General features: G+C 42.5%; 1 long non-coding RNA gene across 2 annotated transcripts; it reads left to right on the forward strand.

Annotated features, from left to right (window-relative positions):
• Positions 1-875: 875 nt before the first annotated feature.
• Positions 876-25,408, forward strand: LOC137625025 (uncharacterized). 2 transcript variants are annotated; one of them, XR_011040804.1, is made up of 5 exons: positions 876-1,082; positions 14,963-15,073; positions 23,313-23,411; positions 23,612-23,738; positions 25,275-25,408. It is a non-coding gene; the product is annotated as an uncharacterized lncRNA (long non-coding RNA). The 2 variants fall into 2 exon arrangements; XR_011040805.1 differs by lacking the exon at positions 876-1,082 and adding an exon at positions 2,247-2,304.
• The last annotated feature ends 1,151 nt before the right edge of the window (positions 25,409-26,559 follow it).

Genomic DNA, 26,559 nt, shown 5'->3' on the forward strand with positions numbered 1-26,559 from the left:
TTGATCTGCATGAAAACTTAATGAGGCCATATGGAGGAAGAATATCAAGTGCAAAAAAGAGAGTATTCAATTATCGTTAAGAAGAGGAAGAAGGTATAGCGAAAGTAACAAATGGAGGATATTCCATCAACCCCTTAACGTATGTCTCAATCTCGTTATAAATATTGTCAAACAGATGTGTTCTTCATAACTTTGTAAGATTGGCTTTCATTTTGAAAAAAAAAAAATTAACAGTAAATGAATTAGAGAAGCTTGAACTTTATAGTAGTGGCTACCTTTGTGATTAGACATTTGCATTATCTTAAGGTATGTAGTAGTCTTAAAATTGTAACAACTGGTTAGCCACTTCTTATCATAATATGTCAGTGTAAGAGTATAAATACCACAGTATGTAATAGCGATGTGCAGAAAGTTTTTTCTATTTGAAGGCGTGATTTAGGTAAGCTCAGTTATAGCCATGAAAGGTAATTAACGAAAAAAAAAACACATTTTCACACACTCTTACTAAACGTTCTACACCACCTTTATTCCTTAAATGCTTGAAACGATGCTACCAAAATGATTACAAAACTTTTCTTGAACGTTCCATACCAGTACAGTATTGAAATGACACTTGTATCCCCTACATTTTGAAGAAAAAATGGCAAAATGTACCAGATAAGAGAGTATCCCAGTGATTCACTTCAGCTGTCCTATCTTTTTCTATCCTCCTTTAATCACCTATGCAATATCCTGCTGTTCACGAAAGAATGTTGAAAATATTTAAAATTTAATAATCTTTTGTCCTAGCTAAGGAGCAGAAACTTTTTTAATAATTTAATTGTAGGTGAATTTTTCTATAATTCTAATAAAATTGTGTTCTCCAGTATCAATAAAATGGCCTCCAATGGACGATTCTATAAAAAAAGTTATGATTTGCATAAACAACAATGGCCATGAAAACCAAATACAGATGGAGCCACCTGTCTTCCAAGGACGACAGAATAAGGATTTCTGTTTCCTTGATTTTCAAAGTTCCACATTCCGAATTTCCATTTATGTCATGGAGCTGAGAGTGTGAACGTCAACTACGGATATCATATGTAAGTATTCTTTGTACATATTATCTGTACTTTTACAATGTGTTGCGATATATTAAAGACAAATTGTGAATGATATGGTCTTCATCACCTTCCTATTGATATGTCCCTTTCCCAGTTATTGACGGATTGTTCAAATGAAAAGATAATAAGAACAATAGAAAAAGTTAATTACAAGATTAACGCCACTGAGGCAGCAATCACTTTTAATAAAACCTGCTTAAAAGAGGGTCTACTCCCAAAATATTCTTTTTTTAAAGATTTATTGATTTGGACTTTATATCCATTGTGCTTCATTCCGTTCCCGTATTCCAAGTATTACATTCGTGAGTAAAATATCGTACTGGTGTTGAGAATTTCATCTTTATGCTGATGACATTGCCTTGTCAGAATATTCTAATCCCATACTTTCACACAGTTCCTCATACTTTCGTTTGCAAGTTCTCCATACTTGAAAAGGGGTTCCATGTCCATTTATATTGTGCAAATAAATTTTCTCGTGCTCTTATTTTTTTCATCAACTGTTTATCTAGACCTTGCCTTGATATTTCTGGTCGAGTAGTTACACGTGCAAAGCAATGAAACTTTATTTTATCTTTTTTAAATATTCTATTTTTTATCTTTTTTAAACATTCTATTTTGAAGCTCGAGTATATCCTGTGAATCGTGGAACCGTATTCGATAACTTCCGTTGTAGTGCAAAACAGGAAAATTTTCATGCAACTCTATTCATTGTTCGTTGCCATTAAGAGGAATTTTGGAAGTGAAATTTGTTGGATATCTTCTCAATTTGGTGTTTGAAATTTTTGCGTAGATATTTTCTATGTATCGGTTTAGTCGATTTATGAAACCTTTTTTTTTTCCTCGTAACCTTCAACACTAAACAGTGTAGCAACAGCAATTTTATGAAATAAGTACCGAAATCAATTTAAATAGTTTTATTTAAAGTGGAAAAAAGTACAGTTACACGCTCGCGTGCGCTCACACAAGCGCACATAAACACACACACTTGGCCTTCAAGCTGGCCACTTTAAAGTTACTATCTGAGTTCTTACGGAGAAAAATAACTAATAAAGATACATTGAAATACAATATATTACATGACATTGGGGTAATCGGCTAAACTCCCACTAAAAGTTTGTGACATTGGTTATACACTTATGAAAGTTGTGACTTTGATTACACACCTATGCAAGTTTTGGTGACTGGTTACACACTTCTGAAGGTTTGATGACTTTGGTTACAAACTTGTGAAAGTTTAGTGACTTAGGTTAGACAATTGTTAAAGTTTGGTGACGTTGGTTACTAGTGAAGGTTTAGCGACTGGTTGCACACTGCGAAGATTTAGTGACTGACAAACTTGTGAAGGTTTAGCGAGTTTTGTTACACATTTGTTAGGGTTTAGTAATTTTGGTTACACACTTGCGAAAGTTTGATGACTTTGGTTACACACTTGTGAAGGTTTAGAGACTTTGGTTACACACTTGTGAAGGTTTAGAGACTTTGGTTACACACTTGTGAAGGTTTAGAGACTTTGGTTACACACTTGTGAAGGTTTAGAAACTTTGGTTACACACTTGTGAAGGTTTAGAAACTTTGGTTACACACTTGTGAAGGTTTAGAGACTTTGGTTACACACTTGTGAAGGTTTAGAGACTTTGGTTACACACTTGTGAAGGTTTAGAGACTTTGGTTACGCACTTGTGAAGATTTAGTGACTTTGGTTACGCATATGTGAAGGTTTAGTGGGTAAATTTACAGTTTCATCCATTGTGGGGAAACTGGAATAAAAATATATTTGTTGCATCAGAAATAGTGTAGTTCCAACGAATTTAACGTTTATTTTGACTGCAAACCATCCGATTTAGAGATTTACTATGTAGTTGGAGTTAAAACAAGTTGTTCCAGAATGCATTAAGACCCTACTTCATCCCAACAATTATGGGGGACACCAGGTGGGAACACGGGGTTTTGGGTGGGGGGGGGGGCGTAAAATGATATTTGCAATAAATTAATACTTATCCTTCCGCCACCCCTCCCCCTATACCCCTATCTAGCCCTACTTGGGGGGGGCGGGCTCCACCCCCCTGAGACCCCCCCTTCGACCCCCTCCTTAAGGCCACAGTGATTTTCAGGGCACTACTGAACCTAAGAAAACCCTCCTAACCTAGCATAGGGGCCCTGTATCCCTACCTAGGCCTACCGGGGGGGGGGGGGGACTACGCCCCCCCTGCGACCCCCCCTTAAGGCCACAGGGATTTTTGGGACACTACCGAATCTAATACAACCACCTAACCTAGGGCCCTGTACCCCTACCTAGGCCTAGCCCCTGCGACCCCCCCCCCTTACAGCCACTACCTAACACATCCATCAAACCAAATCCAAAGTGATGGTACTGCTGTATACATAGTTATACTATCACCATTGTAATATACTCTATAAATTAATGAAGCTTACCTTAAACTGTTGGTTCATAAATATGTGCTGCTGCTTTGAGGAAAATGTGAAGCCGTTGGGAAGGTTCCTTGGCATGCAGGACAATTTTTATTTTGTAAAATTAAATTGTGTCTCTGGCACAAATGCACTAGTTTTTCAACAAATTCATTGTAAGTTAGGAAACAGTCAGGACAAGAAGATGGGGTTAATGTCTAGGAGAGGGCCGCATGAAGATATCACTGATATTTAATTTATTTTTACTAGAATATGTAGGAATGTATGTATATAATGGTATACCAGTGAGATAATTTAGTGAAAATCAATAAGTCGAAATATCGACGATCAAACTCACGCTACTCTTGTCTTCCTCCCAGATTTTTAAGTCTTTTGTTATTGTTGACTGTCTTATTTTTGCTCAAATGAGCCCTGTAACCACTATAATCCGCAGACAAACTAGTCCACTATGACGTCTTCACGTTTGGCCAATCACAGTGCGACAATACATTTTCTTTCCCAATGACGTCTTCACGTTTGGCCAATCACAGTGCAACAATACATTTTCTTACCCAGCCATTTTATTTCGTTCCTAGACATCGAGGCCGTAGCAAGCACGTCATCTGATATTGCACAAGAAGTTGAAATTCCATCTTCTTGTCCTGACTGTTTCCTAAGTTACAATTAAATTGTTCTTACTTATTCGGGTTTATATTGAAAAACTAGTGGATTTGTGCCAGAGACACAATTTAATTTTACAAAATAAAAATTGTCCTGCTTGTCAGGGAACCTTCGCAACGGCTTCACATTTTCCTCAAAGCAGCAGCACATCTTTATCAATCAACAGGTTAAGGTAAGCTTCATTAATTTATGGAGTATATTATAATGGTGACAGTATAACGATGTATACAGCAGTACCATCACTTTGGATTTGGTTTGATGGATGTGTTAGGTAGTGTCCTTAAGGGGAGGTCGCAGGAGGGGCGAAGCCCCCCCCCCCCCCCCCGGTAGGGGTACAGGGCTATTAGGCTAGGTTAGGTGGGTGTATTAGGTTTGGTGGTGGCCTGAAAACTCCTGTGGCCTTAAGGGGGGGTCGCAGGGAGGGGCGAAGCCCCCCCCCCCCAGTAGACCTAGGTAGGGGTACAGGCCCCCAGGGTAGGTTAGTTGGTTGTATTAGGTTTGGTAGTGCCCCGAAAAATCACTTTTCTCATCCTCCCCCCACCCAAAAACCCCGCTTCCCACTGGGGTCCCCCATAATTGTAGTAGTAGGATTATGCTTACATTTTGTGTCTAAGTTAAGTCTTAGTTTCTTGTTTATTCATTTCCTCATGTTTCTATGCACTGTGCAACAATAATCTGATTGTTTTTTGCCGTTTTTCGTCGTTAATACTTGAAAAACGGGTGCGGCCTTCTCCTAGACATTTACCGAAGATGGAATTTCAACTTCTTGTGCAACATGAGATGACGTGCTTTCTATGGTCTCCATGTCTAAGAACGAAATGAAATGCCTGGGAAGATAATGTATTGTCGCGCTGTGATTGGCCAAACATGTATGACGTCATAGTGGACAGGCGCTGTGATTGGCCAAACGTGTAAGACTTCATAGTGGACTAGTTTGTCAGCGGATTATAGTGGTTACAGGGCTCATTTAAGCAAATACAAGACACAGTCAACAATAACAACAGACTTAGAAAAAATCTGGGAGGAAGACATGAGTAGCGTGAGTTTGATCGTCTATATTTAAAGAACTAGGCATTTGCGACAGATAATATTTTACAGAAATACTACAAGAGACTTGCTTTACTCGGGAAATATATTATTATAATAGATTTCCCATAATGGATGAAACTGTAATAATACCGTTTAGTGACTTTGGTTACGCACTTGTGAAGGTTTAGTGACTTTGATTACGCACTTGTGAAAGTTTACTGACTTAGGTTACGCAATTGTGAAGGTTTGGTGACTTAGGTTACACACTTGTGAAAATTTGGTGACATTTATTACACACCGATGCAGGTTTAGTGAATTTGATTACACACTTATGGTGTGTTACACACTTGTGAATGTTCGTAGACTTTGGTTACACACTTGTGAAGGTTTAGTGGTGTTAGTTATACAACTGTTTTGTTTTAGGGGCTTCGGTTACACACATGAAGTTTAGTGATTTCGGTTAGACACTTGTGAAAGTTTGTTGACTTTGGTTACACACCTGCACAGGTTTAATGAATTTGGTTACATACTTGTTCAGATTTAGTGAATTTTGTAACATCCTTGTGAAGGTTTTGTGAATTTGGTTACATGTGAAGTTTTAGTGACATTGGTTACACACTTGTGAAGTTTGTGACTTTGGTAACTCTTTTATGAAGTTTTGGTGAATTTTGTTACTTATGAGGGCTTAGTTACTTTGGTTCCACACTTGAAAGGATTTAGTGACCTTGGTTACATACTTGTTTAGGTTTAGTGACTTTGGTTACACACTTGTGAAGGCTTAGTGACTTTGGTTACACACTTGTGAAGGCTTAGTGACTTTGGTTACACACTTGTGAAGGCTTAGTGACTTTGGTTACACTTGTGAAGGCTTAGTGACTTTTGTTACACTCTTGTGAAGGCTTAGTGACTTTGGTTACACTCTTGTGAAGGTTTAGTGACTTAGGTTACATACTTGGGAAAGTTTAGTAACTTTGGTTACACACTCGTGAAGGTCTAGTAACTTTGGTTTCACACTTGTGAAGGTCTAGTAACTTTGGTTTCACACTTTTGAAGGTCTAGTAACTTTGGTTTCACACTTTTGAAGGTCTAGTAACTTTGGTTTCACACTTTTGAAGGTCTAGTAACTTTGGTTTCACACTTGTGAAGGTCTAGTAACTTTGGTTTCACACTTGTGAAGGTCTAGTAACTTTGGTTTCACACTTGTGAAGGTCTAGTAACTTTGGTTTCACACTTGTGAAGGTCTAGTAACTTTGGTTTCACACTTGTGAAGGTCTAGTAACTTTGGTTAAACACTTGTGAAGGTCTAGTAACTTTGGTTAAACACTTGTGAAGGTCTAGTAACTTTGGTTAAACACTTGTGAAGGTTTAGTGACTTTGGTTACATACTTGTGGAGGTTTAGTGACTTAGGTTACATACTTGTGGAGGTTTAGTGACTGTGTACACACTTGTGAAGGTTATCGACTTTGTGTACTCCCTCGTGAAGGTTTAGTGATTTTGTGTACACACTTAAGGTTTAGTGATTTTGTGCACACACTTGTGAAGGCTTAGTGATACTTATGAATGTTTAGTAACTTTGGTTACACACTTGCAAAGGTCTAGTAACTTTGGTTTATAATTGCGAGGTATGATTCGCCTAGGACTTGGCTATGAAGTTTCGCAGCTGACGAGTGTTGCAGTGGAAGGTCGCCACAGTTTTGAACAGACCAAAATGTACGTGACCTTGACTGGATTAACCACGTGAGAGACCTCGCCGGGTAGCGAGGCAGGTTGAGCAACCCTCCCTCGATATTTTGCACATATTTGATGGGGATTCGTTGAAAAATGGCGACACTGAAAAATACGGATATTTTCTAACATCGCAGCGAGTCACAAACCTTAGTTGTAGATGACCCCAGCCTTAGTAACTTTGGTTACATGCTTGTGAAGGTTTAGTAACCTTGGTTACACACTTGTGAGGGTTTAACGACTTTGGTTACACACCTGTGCAGGTTTAGTGAATTTGGTTATGCTCTTGTAAAGGTTTAGTGAATTTGGTTAAATTTGTGAAGTCTTAGTTATACATTTTAAATACAAGACTTACCTGGTAGTTATGTATATAGCTTACGTCCCTGACGTCAACGGCAGAAAATTCGAAACTCGCGCCAACTGCCAGTTGGATAGCCAGGTGTACCACCCCTGCACCCTAGCGAGGTACCTGGGAACCATTCCAGTGACCCTGATATATTCCCTGCCGTCGCCAGCGGCGACACGTGAATTCTACTCCGTCATTACTGATCGTTTTTTTTTTGGTGAAGTACAAATCTTTGGTTATTGACTCCCACTTGTTTTTTATCTCGCTTTGGATATTTTTTTATTTTGTTTGGATTAGATGATTTTTGACCTTTGCTTGTCTGAATTCTCTTAAATTTTTCAAAATGGCCACCCCCCCTATTACTTTTAGGTTATGTGTGACTAGTGGGTGTAAGATCCGTATGGCTAAGGCCTCTCTTGACCCCCATTCTCTGTGTTGCATGTAGGGGTAAAGAGTGTGATTTAGGTGATTGCTGTGACGAATGTGTTTTGCTGTCAGAGCATGAATGGATTGATTTTGATAAATACAGGCGTAAACTTAAAAGGGATAGGTTGAGGCGTAGTTCTTCTCGCTCTTCTAGAGATATTTCCTCCTCCCATGTCATTAATCCTATTCTTTCACCTGTAGTGGTAGATCCTGATCCCACTATTGCAATTGCTAATGAACCTCCACTAAAAGATATGTTAGTGGCGATTCAAGCTCTTGGCACTAAAGTTGAATCTTTGGCTGCGGACAGGACACAGTTGATGTCCGATGTGCGTCTTTTGAAAGGTGAAGGTGCAAGTGCAGTGAAGTTAAGTGCAGTGGAGGGTGCGCCTGCTCGTGTCTGTCGTCCTCCTAGTCCTAGACCTCTTCCAAGCTTCCCAACCCCTGGGAGAAGGAATGTCGAAAGGCGAAAGGAGACGAGAGATTGTATCAAACGAGCAGACTTCTCCTCGAACGTACCTGTGGTCGCCTCCCAGGACGTTCGCCCTCACCATCGGAAAGGTGTGGTTAAGTGTATTTCGTCGTCTTCGGATGACCCCTTTCCTAAAAAAGGCTGGAAGCTCGCTTCCAGGCCTCTTAAGAGGTCCTATGATACGGCCTATCGACGTCCTTCTAGTTCTAAACCTGGATGCAGTCATTGGGATTCTCCAGAGCCTTTCGAAAGCCCCCCGACCAAACGTCCTTTTAGGACTGGACGTTTCCAAGGATCCTTCTGTGCACCCAGGACCAGGCTTTACCTCATTCCAAGCTCCCAAGCAGCCTTCAGACTGGATTTCACCTCTAGGCGCTCTCTTCCGTTTACCGGTGATGAGAACGTTATGATCTCATCGCCGTTTTCACAACGTTTGGATCCTGACTTTGTTCTTCTTCAAGACATGCAAAGCAGGCTCTCTTCCTTTATGCAATCATACCAGCACAGCGACAAATCTCGTATCAGCGATCGTGATCGGAGAAGTGAGCCAGGACGTGTTTCCGAGCGGCCTCGTAAATGGGGATCGAAGCTTCCTGCTAGCCGATATGAACGGCCTTTAGGAAGCGATCGTGATCGTTCTCCTAAGTCCGCAGTCCACGGTTTTTTTATTGAACGCGATCGAGACTGTGCCTGTGCGTTCTTTTAAGAAAGATGTCGGATGTCCCTTCGACTCGGGCTCCTGAACTTCCTACTGAACAGGCTGCCGATCCTCCTCAGTCAGGTTCAGACTGCCGAACGTCCTTGCAAACAGGCTACCGAACGTCCTTTTAAACAGGCTGCCGAACGTCCTATCATTCAGGAAGTTTCCCTCTCCGCCAATTATTTTAGTGAGCGTCCTTCAGGTCGCATTTCCGGGATGGTTACAGTTGAAAGAGTCGCTGAACAACGAGCGATTCGTAGTACCGATTGCATGCCAGTGGTTGACGGCAAGCGTGTTTCTGAATATGATCCTGAACGTCCTTTCCCTGGTCATATTTCGGATGTTAGTTTGGATTACAAGGAGGAGCCTTATCCTTTTCAAGACATCGATGCGGTTCATGTACAGGAACTTCTCGTTTCTGATCGGGCTGATCGCGAGCGTTCGGTTGAGCCGCACGCAACTCTGCCGCCTGTTACTGTTCGCAATGAGCCTATTTCTATTGCGGGTGGCACTCTGATTTTTTCTGATATTGATACCGCTCTTAACCCTACTGCTCCCGGAGGAACGTCGCTGGAGAAGGAAGTAGAAGCCCAGCTTTCTCCTTGGAGTTTGATGACGTTTCAGAAGACGAGGACTCTGTTTCTTTCAGTCATTCGGCTTATCTTTAAAAACTTAGTTTTTACGGAAGAGTTTTCGGACTTTTTTGTGTCTATAGCTCCGCGCTCTCTTCCGTCTTGAGTTTACTCTAGGCAAAGCCTCTAAGAAAGCCCATTTTACTAAGATGGTTCTGTCACGTTTGTCCAAGAGAGCTCTTAAATTAATGGGTGACTGGTTACTGTCTAAGAAGGCCTTAGGAAAGACCTTTTTCCTTTCCTCCAGCTAGACGGCTTCGAGGTCGAGCATCTGGTACGAGACGGGAGAAGTTCTCGGCTTGGGGATTCCTGCCTCTGCCCAGGGAGATTTCTCAAGCCTCGTAGACGCTCCTCGTCGGTCGGCCATGAGGAAGACCAAAATTTTTTGGTCCACTTCAGAATTGGACCACCACCTTAAAGGGATTTTTCGGGCCTTTGGAGTTTTTAACTTCCTAGACTGGACGCTGGGGGCCTTGGGTAAAAAAGTTGAGGCTTTTAAAGAGGGGGATACCTCTGCCCTGGTCCATTTGATGTCTTGCATGGACAAGGCCTTGAGGGATGGCGCTAATGAACTTGCAGCTCTTTTTTTTTTTTTTTTTTTTTCCACAGGCATCCTTAAGAAAAGAGATCAACTTTGCTCTTTTCTTTCGCCGGGGGTGACTCCCTTCCAGAAGTCCGAACTTTTATATGCTCCTCTTTCTCCATTACTGTTTCCGCAAGAACTTATCAGGGAGATCTCTGCAGCTTTAGCTCAGATGGCCACTCAGGATCTTGTCTCAAGTCCGCTAGAAAGGCTTTGCCTTCCTCTTTTATCAGCCGCAAGTCTAAGGAAGATACTTTTCCCAAGTTTTCCCAGCCCTTTCGAGGAGAAGATCTAGTAGGGGTAGCTCCAGACCTAATGCTAGAAGGAGTAAGAGAAGAGGTTTCAGGGCAGGGCGAAGCAGAGTCTGACTGCTTTCGCCTTCAGGCAGTGGGTGCCAGACTACTCAAATTCTGGCAAGCATGGGAGAAGAGAGGGGCAGACCAATGGTTTATTCAGATCTTGAGGGAGGGATACAAGATCCCCTTTCTAGGGAGCCCTCCCCTGGTCTCAGTGCCCGTGGATCTCTCTCCCAGATTCAGAGAGGAGGCAAAGAGGCAAGCTCTTTCGAACCAAGTGTCTCTTATGTTAGAGAAGGGGGCCATAGAGAAGGTTCAGGATATCCGTCCACCTGGTTTCTACAATCGGCTATTCCTGGTACCCAAGAACTCGGGGGGGGGGGGGGGGGGGGGGTGGCGTCCAGTTCTGGACGTGAGTGCGCTGAACAGGTTCATTATCAAAACGAAGTTCACCATGGAGACTTCGAATTTATATTTGGGGATGACGATACGGAGTCAGATTTTTCGGGCTTTTCCGTCTCCCTCAAGGATAGAGCAAGCCAAGTTGAAACTGAGATCCTTTCAAAGCAAGGAAGTTTGCTCAGCAAAGAAATGGAAGAGTCTGATAGGAACCCTCTCCTCCTTGGAGCAGTTCGTCCCACTGGGAAGGCTGAATCTTCGTCCTCTCCAGTTCCATCTCAACAGCCATTTGGACAAGGAGAGGGACTTAGAATCGATGTCCATTCCTATCACGAACCCCATCAAAGTCTGCCTTCGGTGGTGGGAGGAATCAGATAAGTTCCAGGAGGGTCTGGACTTGTCCATGAAAAGCCCAGATCTTGTGTTATGCTCCGACGCCTCGGACACAGGATGGGGAGCAACCCGACAAATTAGAAGTCTCGTGTCTTTGGACAGAACCCCAGAAATCCTTGCATATCAACCACAAGGAGTTATTGGCAGTTCTTTTAGCCCTCAGAAGTTTTGAGGCTTTAGTCACCAACAAAGTAGTTAGGTCAATGCGGACAACACGACAGCATTGGCGTACATCTCAAAACAAGGGGGAACGCACTCGATATCTCTGTACGAGACGTCAAGAATCTCCTGATGTGGGCAAGAGAGAGAAACTTTATTCTTCTCATGCGTTTCATTCAAGGGGAGAAAAACGTTATGGCAGACAGTCTCAGCAGACTGAATCAGATCCTTCCAACAGAGTGGACCCTCAACCTTCAGGTGTGCAAGAGCCTGTGGCGTCTTTGGGGTCGTCCTTGCATAGACCTCTTCCCTCATCCAGTACCTCTGTAGCTCAAATTGCAGATTTCCTGCTTTATCTTCGAAGGAAGTGCAATTTCTCTCCTCCTACTATCAAAGGCTACAGGAGTATGTTAGCTACTGTGTTTAGGCATAGAAACCTTGACCTCTCTGGCAATAAGGATCTGCAAGAGCTTCTCAAGTCTTTCGAGACTTCAAAACGACGGAATCTGGATATTGTTTTGAAGTATCTCATGAGCGACAGGTTTGAGCCACTGGGTTCAACTGCCTTGAAAGACCTCACTATGAAGACTTTATTTTTGGTCAGTCTTGCGACAGCCAAAAGAGTGAGCGAGATTCATACGTTTAGCAAAAACGTTGGATTTCGTAATGGCAAAGCTGTCTGTTCCTTGCAGTTAGGCTTTTTTGCCAAAAACGAACGCCCTTCTCAACCTTGGCCCAAAGCATTTGAGATTCCAAATCTTACGGATCTGGTTGGAGATGAGGTAGAAAGAGAGTTGTGCCCAGTTAGAGCTCTAAGATCCTACTTGGAGAGAACAAGAGATTTACGAGGCAAGTCTGAATCTTTGTGGTGTTCAGTAAAGAAGCCCTCTTTACAGATGTCAAAAAATGCCTTGTCTTATTTCGTCAGGCTTTTAATTAAGGAAGCTCATATTCATTGTAATGAATCAGACCTTGGACTTTTAAAGGTCAGGTCTCATGAGGTCAGAGCGGTGGCAACGTCGGCAGCATTCACGCAGAACAGATCTCTACAAAGCATAATGGACACGACCTTCTGGAGGAGCAAATCTGTGTTCGCGTCGTATTATTTGAAAGGTGTTCAGACTTGTTATGAGGACTGTATCACTCTGGGTCCATTCGTAGCAGCGAGTGCAATAGTGGGTGAAGGATCCACCGCTATGTTCCCATAATCCCAGTAACCTTTTCTTCTCTTGGTACTTTTAATTGTTTTTATGGTTGTTTGTGGAGATTGTGTCAATCTTCCACAATCATTGATTTTGTCAGGTGGTCATGTTTGTGCCTTGAGAGCACCCGGAATTGGTTATTGGAGGTGGTTATGTCATGATGAGGATTTGACACCGGTTTGACAGTCCCTTCGAGATCTTCAGCTCCCTGGGAGGATCGCTGGATCTCATAAGGCTAGCAGACATAATGAGGCAGAGTATCATTGAAGTCAGCTTCCTTATCAGGTACGAACCCTTAAGTTTTGTTTTCATTAACTCTTAAGTAGAATTTCAGATATGCTAGCAGTCTCTAACCCTCCACCAAAGGTGTTAATCAGCAATTCGTCCCATTGCCTCCCTCAGTCAGGGCATAACTCTCCAGGTAATCGCTCTTTTATGTTAAAGCTGTCCGCTCCCTAGTGGAATGTGTAGCGACTGTACTAACCTCAGTTAACCTCAGAGCAGACACTGGAAACCATACAGAACAGAGCCATGAGGACGATCCTGGGAGGACCCAACTGGACCAGACTCACCTACTCAGGACTGAAGCATATCTCCTCCCCTTAGCAGACAGAATAGACATCCGTAACTACTCAGTCATTATCAAAACTTTCAAAACTGATGTAGCCCCCGTCGCAATAAACTTACACATCTTGTTCATAGACCAGTTGACATCGACCCCCTAAAACATATTCAGGTCAACTCCAAACATCCCTTAGAAATACCAAATTATCAGAATGTAGTTGCATTCCTTATGAAGGATTCCCTTTACAATGGTCGTGTAAAGCCCCCACCCCTTGTGCCCCCTACCCCATCAAGTTTCTCTTTACAGCCTTCCCTCTTTCTAAAGCCCACTTTCCTTCCAGAGAAACAAAGTTGGCTGCCCTTACATCAATAAATAGTACTGTTGCTATCAATGTTTACTTCACAGAGAGCACCATTGACAGGGAAGTCCCAGCAGCTGCTTCAGCTGACTTCTCCACTCAATGCAGACTGAGATGGAGGCTCTCTAAAACAGCAGCATCCTTGCAAACGGAGCTTGTTGCAATCTGGAAGGCCCTTGAACATGCTTCCAATCTCAAGCCGTGGCACTAGTCACACACTCCAGAGGTGCCATAGCTGCTATAGCTGCCATTAAGAACACTTAACTCTTCAGAAAAAACTGATCAACTCTTCCATAAATCACCTAGTGCACATACATTCTCTCAACAATGAACAGGTCACCCTAAACTGGATCCTCAACTACATAGGTATTCAGGGTACTGAAGAAGTAGACTGCCTTAGCAAAGTGACCCTCCGAGTAAGCACAATTAGCATTGTCATGTCTCCCTCTATTGTAACGTTAAAATAATTTTCAACTATCGTCATGCTCAACTCCTCACTGCAGTTGGAGAAGACCACTTGGCATCCGCTCAATGGCCTGGTATATTAATGAAACCAAATTCAACCCCTCTGGCCTGCTGTAATCCACCCCCAGGTCCCTTGCAGTTATAATCACTGATGCAGACTAGGCTACTCATGCTCCTGCAAGCTTATCAACCCTGAAGGCAGATCTTGCTGTTACTGTAATTCCCCAGCTCCCTTCCCTCTTCCTCATTACCTACATTGTTCAAAAACTCTCCCTCTAAGGCAAATCCTTGACCTTGGCTTGTCCCTAACTCCAGTAGTAGTAGCCAGACATGTTTTGGCAAACAGATACTTTCAGGTTTCCTGCGTTCATACCTGCCGCCGAGATAGTAGTTGTGGGACTAGTTGCTAGTCTCCAATCATTTCATCAACTCTACCACCTACACTCTGCCTTCCTCGCACGCTCAAACCTTCACTGGGTCTTGCTACTATCAAGCTTTATCTCTTGTCTAAAGTACTTTCGTTCCACAATCCTTGATCCATATCTTAAGTCATACATAGTTATATAACTTGTCCAACCCAGCTTTAAGATATGTAAATGGGTATGTTGTAAGAAAAACATAAGTCCACAGCTTAGTCTGTGGACCTCTCCTTCCATTTAACTCGTGGGCAACGCTTGATGTAAAACACTCCTGTTAGAGAGATATCCTATGGTTCTGGCCTCCTTGTCAGTTCTGCTACTGGGACTTTAGGTTCCCACCACTATCACCACCCTTCACTCACATATTCCTGCTCCTCACCCAGCTCCTTGGACTCGCTGGGTCTCGCTACTGTCCATTCTCATCACCTCTCGCTGAAATAATGGATGGTTTGTGTCTAAGAAAGTTAAATGATTTGTGGGTATGGAATAAATGTTTTATTTCTTTTCTTTATATACTGCATTGTTATGAGAGACTAATAATTTATATATATCCCCTGTGCCCCCGCCCCAAAAAAATGCCTTAATCAGTTATTTTTTAACAGGTATTGACAGCAGCCTCTATCACGCAGTAGGGAGAGAGGATTAGGGTAATCTTCAGAGAATTTAGACTAGGCACTGAACCTGTATATAGGAAAGAAGCTGAGACCATTCTGGTAAGTACATAGGAAGATGAATGTGATTTATTGCCTGTTGCTCTTGTGTTAGTGGTCTGTGATGCTGCTCTACAGTATATTCATATTATCTTGCCTGTGATCTGCAAGTCTATTACCCTCTTGTTAAACTGTATAAAACAAAAAACTAGTGGTTTTCATTTGTGATAAGTAATAAACAGTTCATGGAAGGGATGTAAACAAATGCTTTATAAAGCCATTGTCTATTGCTCTTGTTCGGCAGTCAACCGTGTGTAGTTGATGACTATTTTGTGTGCGCGCGAAGTAACGAGGAAGAATCTTATGAGATTGTCATAGACATTAATAGTTCACAGTAGCGATTGAAATGGAATGGGACTGTGTTCGAGTTTAGTCTGAATTGTTCCAGAATTATTAAAACCCCTTCCAAGAATGAGAGATTTAGGCACTACTGGTGTTGGTCAGAAAAGTTACGAAGACAACGAAACCTTATCACAGCACAGGTTTACAATGGGAGATTTTCTAGACATTATCATAATCCCACAGAGATCTGCACAGCGTTGTATGCGGCCATACTATTCAGAAGCTGCGAGTCTTAAAGTAACTTTGCAGCTTAATGGTAGACTGGTTATTGATAAGGACAATATTGCTTTAGGGAAAATTATTGCAGAACAGTATTTTTCAGTTATTTATTTCACATGGTTGATTTGAGTTTAGAAAACTTCGAGTGTCCAGCATGTGAATAGTTTGTCGTCTTATTTAAAATTTGTATATCTTGTTTTCGTGAGGCTGGAATGTAAAGGGGTACTACTTTTGCCTTTATTTGAATTTGACAAAATGATGTTAATGTAATCCTAAGTTTTTTTTATTAAATCTTTCTAATAAGTCATTTATCATAATTTTTTCCTCCCACACAGTGTCCTGTTGTTAGTATAAAAAAATTTCCCTTTCACCTATGTTCTGACATTCTTTTACCCAAGTTTGAAACCATCTTACCTAAAGAATATAGAGCTATGTATAAATTATGCAAACTTCTCGGATCATCTTGCGCGTTTATTCAGCAAGCCCTAGGCAAAGGAATATGAGAAGGAATTAAGATTCTAGCTGGGTCCCCTCCCCCAGTATAAATCAAGGGGTGGTGCCCAGTGCTCTGTTCTCTTGACCTGTTACCTAGATTTTTGAGTATTCCACCGTTGTATATTTTTTGTGTAGTGAACGTTGGGTTGTGGTCGGCATTTGGACACTAGGCAGTTCGGGTGCTACCTCTGGCCACAGTCCGCAAACCACTACATCACCCTCACGAGTATTCATCTCCTATTGAGCAGGGACAAGCTGTTTTGCTTGGAACTGCTTCTGTATTCTCCCTTACTCAAAACTCTTCGCTCCTATCCCAGTCTCTTCTGCTTACTGGGACTTGCTACTATGAAATTTCTCAATTACTAAAAATTCTCCTTTGGTTCGTTTTGGAGTCTGGTTTTTGTGTCCCGGCAGTCACACTCTTAAGGCTGAGCGACTGCACCGGCCTTCCAGATCCTGAGTTACCATGGTTGCCAGCAAAAGTTCCGTTCCTAAAAAGTTCAGCTATTATAAGAAAATTTGACACCCACTGCTATGCTCTGTGCTGAGCAGCTGCAAGATCAAGATCACACTGTGCGAGACCCTTTGGGGCTACGGCATCTTGTCAAAGAGACCCTGCTCAGCTGTAAATGCCAGGCAATCTGAACGAACGGCCACAATCTTTCGAAATTTAGTGTAATTTCTTCTATGGCGGTAATCGATCATGCTGAAAATGCTCTCAATTCGGTATATAGCTAATGTTGCTCATGCAAAAGTAAAAAATATCTCTTGAACTCGTTACCCACGGGTCTTGCATGCGCAGTACATTATGTATAGTTTGTCAGAATAGAGGAAGAGTGATGTAATGTTAATTTTGCAAGCGTAGCGAGCCACAGCGGAGCTAAAACTGTTAGGAGCGAAGCAAATCGTAGACAATTATAATACTTTAATTTCCAGCCACTTAATGAACTATTATTTTTCCAACAGGTTATCTTGTGTTTATTTTAAATTTCTGACCATTATTGCTACAAATCACAAGTTTTGGGTATTTCCAAACCCAGAAACCCTGGTTTCCCACTGGAGTATTCCATAATTGACTTTATATAAGGGGGGGGGTGGCGTCCAAACACTCGTAAACGAATGGTCTGCCCACAATGATTATGGTTAGAAATGCATAAAATACAAGAAAACGAGTAGGAAAAATATATGGCTCATGTATCTGGTTAGAAATTAAAGTATCCTATTTTTAAGATTGAAATATTTTTCTACATAAGGAACTTTACGTTTCTAGTTTTTACATTTCTTTAGCATTTCCATAAAAGGTTAGTTTTAATATTATACATTTCTTCGATTTTGGGACATTAACTACAAACATTCTCTGTTTCAGTAAATTATTTAATTAAAAATATTTTCTGCTTCAGTAACACTGAAGTGTTTTAGGCACGTATTAAATTGTTACTTAAAAATTTTCAGGACTTGTCTTTCTGTGGTATTTGCTTTCCTGGCGAATTTTGATCGCATTTGAATTTGATTGCTTTACGTGATAACTTGTTAGATGCAGATCCTAGTTATTGAAATTAGTAAATTGTTCAACTTTGATATTGACAAAGATGTATAGAAGTTTTCACATAGAATTTGTGAAGAGGATGATATGAATGAACATTTTTGAAATTTGATGTAAGAAGTGATTGATATTATTGGATGTCAAGGCAGGACAAGAGACACACGATGGTTGGGACATGTGGTTTAATGCGTCCTCAGATACAGACTGACTCGGTTGCACTCTGGAACCGGCACACTCACTTGGCGCCTGCCCGCCATGGGAAAACTTATCTTACTTGCAGGTACTCCATCATCTCCCCCCCCCCCCCCCCCCCCGAGATTAATACATGGGTATACATGGAGAGGCAATGATAAAAAATAATGCATGGATAAACATGGATTAAATTGGGTGCATGTGCGAGAATAGAAAGACAGGTACATAGCTGTCAGTAATGCAAACACAATGTGCAGGTAATACATGTTCATAGGATAATATGAAAAGCAAAGGCAATAAAAGAACAAATATGCAGGTGCGAGAATAGAAAGACAGGTATATAGCTGTCAGTAATGCAACCACAATGTGCAGGTAATACATGTTCATAGAATAATATGAAAAGCAAAGGCAATAAAAAAAAAATATGCAGGTGCCGCTGTAATGTACGATGATCACATGTAGTCATCCATCCACGCAGGCCTCAAAGTGCGCTGTGATGGGCGTGGCTCCCGTACTGCATGTGGGCTGGGCGTAGGGTGATTGCCTGGTAGCTGCTCGGGCGTGGGCGTGGCTGGATGCGTAGCAGGTGTGGCCCGTCCAGGCTGGGACCCCGATGATGTGGGACGCAGGTGCTTCCTGTTACGAAGGGAGAGGCGCCCGCTGCCATCTAGTTTGACTAGGTATTGTCAGTATGGGAGCGTTTCAGTCACGGTACTGGTGCGGTCCCACAGCTTGGGCCTGATTTTGCACTCGCACTTGGGATCCCGGGTTGATGGCTGGGAGCTTTCTGGATGGTCCAGTCCCGGTGAGGGCGGCACCACTGTCAGCCATCTGACGTTCTCTTTGCCGTAAGGTTGCCCCCCAGTGTTTGTCTACCGTGAGGTGCCAGCGGGCCGTAGGTACGCCATCTCGGAGCTGCCTGCCCGCTGCCATCTGGGCGGGTGACTTGTTTATTCCGCGGAGGGGGGTGTTGAGGTACTGTAGGATAGCCATAGAGGACTTGTCCGTGTCGAGGGTGCCGCTGCTGCCCGTGTTCGCCATTATTATCAGCTTCCCGATCTTGACTGCGGCCTCTGCCCTGCCATTGGACTGCGGGTACTGGAAGGATGATAGACGCACAGACACGCCCCATAACCTGAAAAATTCCCCCATTTCCTTGCTTGCCAGATTGGTGCCACCGTCCGTGGAGATTTGCTCCGGGGCCCCCATCTGGCGAAGTAGCGACGTAGCTGAGTCTTGATGTGGGAGGAGGAGGTTCCGTGGGGGAAGTGGGCCAGCTCCAGCCACCCTGTGAGCCTGTCTGCGTAGGCCATATACGAGTGTCCGTCGTGCTGGAACATATCTGCTTCCGTCATCTGGAAGGGGTACTCTGGGGGCGGCGTGATGATGAGTTCCTCCGCGGCCTGGGATGGTGCGTGTACGTCGCATTCTTCACACGAGGATCGGTGATACTGCAGGTCCCCCTCGAGTCCAGGCCAGTACCCCGTCTGGCGCGCTCGTCGTTGCATCGAATCCAGGCCTTGGTGCCCCGCGTGTAGGTTGGCAGCCACCTGCTGACGGAGAGGCTCCGGGATAACTAGGCGAACGTTGCCATGTTCAAACGTGTATGTCACCAAGTCATGGATAACGGCTAGCCTCTCCCTGACACTGTAGAAGGGCCGAAGGCATGCAACTTCCTGGGACTTCCTATTGGCCCAGTCCCCGGCCAGGACCCTGGCCATGAGCAGCTGGTACACGGGGTCGCTGACAGCGGCGTGCCTGACTCTCGCCTCGTCCACGACACAGCTGTCGTGCTCTACTGCTGCTAAGACGGCGGCCGCCATGGTGTCGGTGAGGTCTTCGTCGAGGTCCATGTCATAGGCGCTGGGATTGGCTTTCAGAGCGGGGTATCGGGACAAGAAGTCCGCCGCGCTGTTACGCTTCCCCGGCAGGTACTTGACCCTGAATCGGTACTGCAGAGTTCTCTCCTTCAGCCTGAAAAGGCGGGGGTTCGAGATTTCCGCGAGGGCCCGATCCCCCAGTAACTTGGTTAACGGGCGGTGGTCTGTAACAACGGTGAGATTGGGGCACCCCAGCAAGAACAGCCTCGCCTTCTGGAGACACCAGGCTACCGCGAGGGCCTCCCCCTCCACGACAGCGTAGCCAGCTTCGGCGACAGTGAGATGGCGGCTGCCGCATAGTGCCAGGCGCCACCCACCCGTGCAGCAAAAGGGCGTATTGGCGGAGCTGCATGAGCAATACTGTTGAAGGATTACAAACCCTATGCCTTCTTTGCTCCAGTCGGTGATCGCTGCTGTGGGGCGGCTCCTGTCGTAGTAGGCCAGTCCGTCCTTTGCTAATTGGCAGATAGCGTCTTGGGCGTGATGAAATTTGGTGCAGAGTGCCTCGTCCCAGTACACTGCCTTCCCAGTTGGTTTTTTGAGGAGCTCCCTGAATGGGTTCATGATGGGGGCTGTTGCGAGGAATGGCGCCAGCTGGTTGACAAATCCGTACCAAGCCCTTATGTCGGTGATAGAGGGCTGACGTGGCATCGGGAAGTTCTTGATGGCCGCCAAACGTTCCTCTGTTGGCTTGTAGGCCTCCCAGCCCAGGTTGAAGCCCACGAAGTCTACTTCCCTTCTTGCGAATTGGAATTTCTCCGGCTTGAGCCTGATACCCTTGGCTGCGCATGTTTCGAGGAAGTCGTAGGCATGCCAGAAGGCCCCTTCGATGCTATCGTTCTAGAATAAGGTGTCGTCTACGCACTTATATTTCCTCTGGATGTCCTGGATGGCGTCGTCAAATCGTCGAGTATACGCATCGCCGGCAGAGCAGTGCCCCATGGGTGTACGACGGTAACGAAATCTCCCCCAGGGGGTAATGAATGTGGTTAGATCGCGACTTTCTTCGTCTAACTCCACCTGGTGGTATCCCCAGTACGCGTCCGCCACGGTCTTGAACGTGTGCTTAGGTACCCCGGACACCATATCAAATAGGGCGGGGGTGTGGTGTGTCTCACGTAGGCAAGATGCGTTGAGGCGCTGATAGTCGACTGTACGGCGTGGCTGTCCTGACTTCTTGGCGACGACCATCATCCGGGCGCACCATTCGGTTGGCTGCCTGGCGGGTACCGGTTCTATGACGCCACGGGCGACGTCTTCTTCGAGCTGGGCCTTCACTTCCTCTTCCCTGTGTTTTGGCACTGATGCTGGGGTATGGCATGCATAAGGCATAGTTCCTGGGAGCAGGTGAATACGGTGCGGTTTCCCCTGCATCACTGGCAGTGGCTTCCTGGCTGTGTTGAATGTCGTCATAGCGAAATGTTGCAGGAGCCAGGCTTCCAACCTGGCTGCATGTTCCTCCTGGGGTGGCATGGGCACCTCGGCAGGTCGGGGTGGTACCTGGGCGGTCCGTCTGGCTGTGCCATCGAACAGGCTCACGTGTGCCACCGCGGGGGAGGGATGGGGGAACTCCTTGGGTACCAGCGTTAAATCCCTGCAAGCATCCAACGACAGGAAGAGGTGCTTTGCCGACTGCACGAAGTACACGTCCTGCTCCGTGGTGCGACCTTGCAGGGTGACGTGGCACACGGCAGATCCAAGGCACTTCAGGGGAAGGTTTGCCACATCCCGCAAGCCAGCCTGGGGTGTAAGAGAAGCTGGGCGGACTTGGAGGTGCGATAGCAATGAGGGCCCAGCCACACATACCTGTGCCCCAGTGTCCGCCACGGCGGTGACTGGCACTCGTACTCCTGTGTCGTTGTTGGCGCCCGCAACAAGCACAGCGCTAGACGTAGCACTAGACACATCTGTCGGGGATCCTGCCAATTTTGCCTGTGACTTTCTGCAGCATCTGTAGTAGTGGCCTTGCTTGTGGCACCCGTTGCATAAGACGGATTTAGCGGGGCATGAAGCTCTACCAGAGGCATGGCGCCCACCGCAGTTCCCGCAGGGAGGGGGTGGGGGACCCCTACGTGTGCCAGCGACGGTTGCACTCGGATGATCTGCCTCGGGTGTCTCGCTGCCAGCTGCACAAGCAGATTCCCTCCAGTTGCATTGGCGCGCAGCGGCGTCGACGCGGGCCGCCTCGTAGGCACAGCACCTGGCCCTAAGGGCACTAACACTATTGATGTCATTGCTACACTGGTATACATGGCGACGCATAGCCTCGTCGCCTAGGCCCACCATTAACTTGGGTAATAACATGTATTCAGCCAGATTACACTGACACTTGAGGGCACTGGAAATTGCAATCGGTGGCCTTTTGAGAACACTTTAAAAAGTAATCACTGACACTTTCTCCTGGGCCTTGTACCGCATTAAAAAACTCCGACCATAACACTGCACGGTTTGTAGAACGCAACACAATATCGCGAATAAAATACATGGCTTCCGTAGCGGTGAGGTTGCTCCATTCCTGTGAGGTGAATCTGGCGTCCAGCGCCCGTTGTAGAGGGGTGTGCAGTATAGCCTGATGTTTACTGCTGAACTGTATGGCATATTAACCGCCATTGAGAAAATAGCGTTGGAGAAGGAGGGTAATTTTACAATTTTTAGTTATGCAAGGAGTGTCCTTCAAGCTATGGAAGTTTTTAATTCTATAGTTTTAAAGATTTTAGAATGGCTCTTCCTTATTGGACGGAGAGGTATAACAGTTCAATTTTGTTGGGTTCCAGCACATGTAGGTATGTCCGGGAATGAGAAGGCAGATTCACTGGCTAAGGAGGCTGCATCAGAGTTGCTGCCAAGAAGGTATCCCATTCCCTGTAATGATTTCTTACCTGACATCAAGAAATTGGTTTGCAATAAATGGCAACAGCAATGGGATAGTCAAGATGGCAATAAAATGAGGGAAGTAACAAATGACATATCTCCTTGGAGGTATAATATGATGCCCCGAAAATGGGAGAAGTCTCTTTGTCGTCTCCGTATTGGTCACACTCGGTTGACACATGAGTTTCTGCTGAAGGGCCAACACCAACCGTATTGTGACAACTGTTTAGTACCTCTAACAGTAAGGCATTTGTTGACCGAATGCCCCAATTATAACAACTTGCGGAATAGATATTTGTTTGAGGCTCGAGGTGAGGGTGGCAGGTTCATCCTTGTCAAGATTCTTGGAAATGATGTGTCCTACCATGCAAGTGGCATTTTTAGATTTCTTTCAGAAGCAGGTCTTCTGAAAAATATTTAACTTATGACATTCAATGTTTATGATTTTAATTGAATACTCTTTAATTTTTTATTTTTGTATACATAAATTAAATGTTACCGGCATCAATGACCTTAGATGTCAGGATGCCTGAAAACTTTAAATCATTAATTCATTAAGTGTGATTAGGTATAACCTGTGTGTGAATAGGTATAAGTGTGTGTGAATATAGGTATAACTTGCAAGATTGTGAATTTGTATAACTTGAAAATCTTTATTTAACTTAAAACATTTTGAATACATATTTAACCTTTTTTTCAGATCGTTCAGATGTTCAGCTTCATGCAAAACAAATTGTTGAAAGTATGGCTTTTCATTGTAGGCTATAGGACAATAATTAGAATGTATCTATTTTCAAAGGTAAGAGGAATTAAGTTTCATAAAAATCCACAATGATTCTTTTATTTAATAACTTGAATCTGTTCCAAAGTGAAATTTAAAATATTTTGATATAATACAATCTAACAAATATTCCTTCCAAGGTATAGAGTAGGTCTTTTGGCAAAGATAGGACAGGTCAAAAGCATTAATATGTACACTATATGCTTCTATTTTTTCAGTGTATTTGAAACTAGAAAAGAAAGGAACTACCAACAGGCTGAATATTAAAACGCCAACAGTGAAGAACCAGATTTAGAGACGTCAAGAACGAAATGACTGGGGAATATGATAGATAATATAAAAAAGGTAATTTCAAAATTAAACATCTGTTGTATGAAAAAATACTTTGTTCACTTTACAAGTTACTGTAGGTATTTAAAATACAGTACTGCCTTGGTTTTTTCTAAAGGAAATTTTCCAATATTTCTTTTTCATGAGTGTTCTTCTGATCTTGTCTTTGTTTACTGTGATGATATTTTGTATAGTTTTCTTAAAGAAATTACTTTTATTGTCTTTTGCCCATTGCTTTGTCTTTTATTGCGTACTGCATTTTCTGGAGGTTTTTTCTTTAACGTTCTCAGTTTTCTTCTGATCTTTTCTCTGTTATTTGGACATTCTTGGTTACGTTATTGTGAATAATTATTTTGGTTGGTTTCTGTCATCTTCAGGTTAGGTTGAGAAATTTTGGTAAAAGTTCCTACTCGAACTGTGCCGATTTGTAATTCTCAAATATAATGGGCCAGCTGTTTTGGGAACCTTTCGCGACAAAATTTCTAAGACTACTTTTAGAGTAGTTTCACTTCCTATTCTTGCTTTCCCGAGTGTCTTATGGAGGTGGCAGGTTTCATCTTTAAGTAGTTTTTTTTTTTTTTTTTTTTTACAAGAATTTAGTTTGTATTTCCGGTATTTTTCATATTTCTACATAAGTATTTTTAGAATTTCTTGTCTGTGGTAATCTTGACAATCAAATTTTCTCATGCAAAATATTTGTTCTCATTTTTATTAATGACACGAGTTTTGTTGAACTTATTTTTTTTCTTAATGTGTTTAACTATCATGTATTGGTTTGAATTTCCGGTGATTTTGGAAGACCTAGTTTTAAAACTTTCATCTTGGTTTTTGTAACTGAAGTGTTCAAGGTATTACTTCTCTATTTACTAGAGTATGTTCTTGACAAAATGTATCTTGTCCTTGCGACTGATTTTGGTCTTAATACGTGAGGTTACTTACTTTTTGAAGACCTTTCCTGATATAGTTGGATTTCTAGCAAATTTTGGATATGTTACTTTGAATATTTTATGGTAAATATAGATGCAAATGCTATTTAAGAAAATCGGTTAATGAAACATTGAATTGTTTATGATAATATATATGGCTTGTATAAATTTTCTTAAATTGAAGATGATGACAATGGAATTTATTGGCGTTTGATTTTAGTGTGTTTAACTCTTTGGAATCTATCCATTAGGGAACTTAATATCAAAGAAATGACATTTTGATCTTAAAAGGATTTATATAGAAATTACTTTTAAATCTGCCTCTGTTGTTTATGGAGCTAAACATTTCAGCTTATATAAAAAAAAAAGTTGGTGTTTAATAAGAGTTTCGGTGCGAAAGTTGAATACCAAGATACTATTATATTAGGTATTTAGGTAGGCCGCTAATAGAAACATAATATTTAATGGTAACATACCTAAAAGAAATATTTTGGCATGTATGAAAATTGTTTTCTATAGATTAGTTCTCATTGCAAAATAATCTTTAAAAATGAAGACTAATGTCTAGGGGTAATAAAATTTGCTCAAGATTTGTATAATAGATAAATGCTCTATATCTTTGCAGGTTCTATGATGAATTAAATGACAGAGGAGTTTATACGGATATGACAAGCTCAATATTTTGTACAGGAGAAATCTTATGAGACTTTCGGTAATAAAGAACTATTGATATTCGCCAATAAAGGACTATTTATTCAGGTATTGTGGAATAAAATTTAACCATTTTGGGTTTTATCGTAGGCATTATTTGATGCTCAAACATTTCTAGGCGTTAAGGTAGTAAAGGTAAGCAATGTGACTACCACAAATCTCATTTTAAACTTACTGTACATGTACAGCTTTACTTTAGTTTGTAGTTTTGTGTAAAGTTAAAACTAAATATTTCGTTTAAAAAAATTTTTAATCATGCTATACTGCATTATTTTAGCTTACACAGTTTCGTGTAAAGTTAAAAAACGGCTTAGCCATCCATTCTAAGTTCAGTTAGAATACTGCGAAAAAGTAAGTTTGACCAACATAGTAAGAATTTTTGCGTGAAAAAGTAATTTTCAGAACCATTGCAAGTTTTTAATTTTTCCAAACAATTAACATGTTTATCAAGTAGATAAATGGCAAAATCATTCAATAATTTTTTTCATACCGTGAAAAATTTATTTATTAAAATAATTAAGCTAAGATATTGATTTAAATTTTTTTTCTTCCAGATACAATGTTACAAGTTATAAACCTACAAAGGTTGGATAAAATGTGACTATTAATTATGCCAAGATATTGATTTAAATTTTTTTTCTTCCAGATACACACGGTTACAAGTTATAAACCTACAAAGGTTGGATAAGAGGTGAATTGGAGCAAATAAAATCATAGAATAATAATCTGATAAAATTTGTAGGAAATATGAATAAATAACACTAAATAGATATTGTTTTAACAGTTTTTGTTATATTGATGCCTTTTACAACTATGGTAGCCAACTTTCCTGTTTGCACGGTTTTCCTCCATGTTCGGCCCGTAGGCGATAGAAGATTATTGGTGTTAAAGTAAAACTAAATTTGAAAAGATGATGGTAGTCCTGGAGGGAGCCATCTTGTCACTGTCACTGATGATAGTAGTTTGAGGGAGCCATCTTGTCACTGATGATAGTAGTTTGAAAGATTGTAAGGCCTTTGAAATGTAAACCTGTTGCAGGTGAGGTGGTCCAACATTTTACTCCGTAAGGTTCCTGCGGAATATAAAAAAAAAAGTTACGGAAAAATACAGGGCATGTTGTGTAGTGCCTTACAGTGAGGGGAATTGTGTTGTGCCTTACAGTGAGGGGAAGAGATGAATTAAGAAAATTTTAGGTTATT

The sequence above is a fragment of the Palaemon carinicauda genome, chromosome 31 (assembly GCF_036898095.1).
Source record: "Palaemon carinicauda isolate YSFRI2023 chromosome 31, ASM3689809v2, whole genome shotgun sequence".
Taxonomy (NCBI): domain Eukaryota; kingdom Metazoa; phylum Arthropoda; class Malacostraca; order Decapoda; family Palaemonidae; genus Palaemon; species Palaemon carinicauda.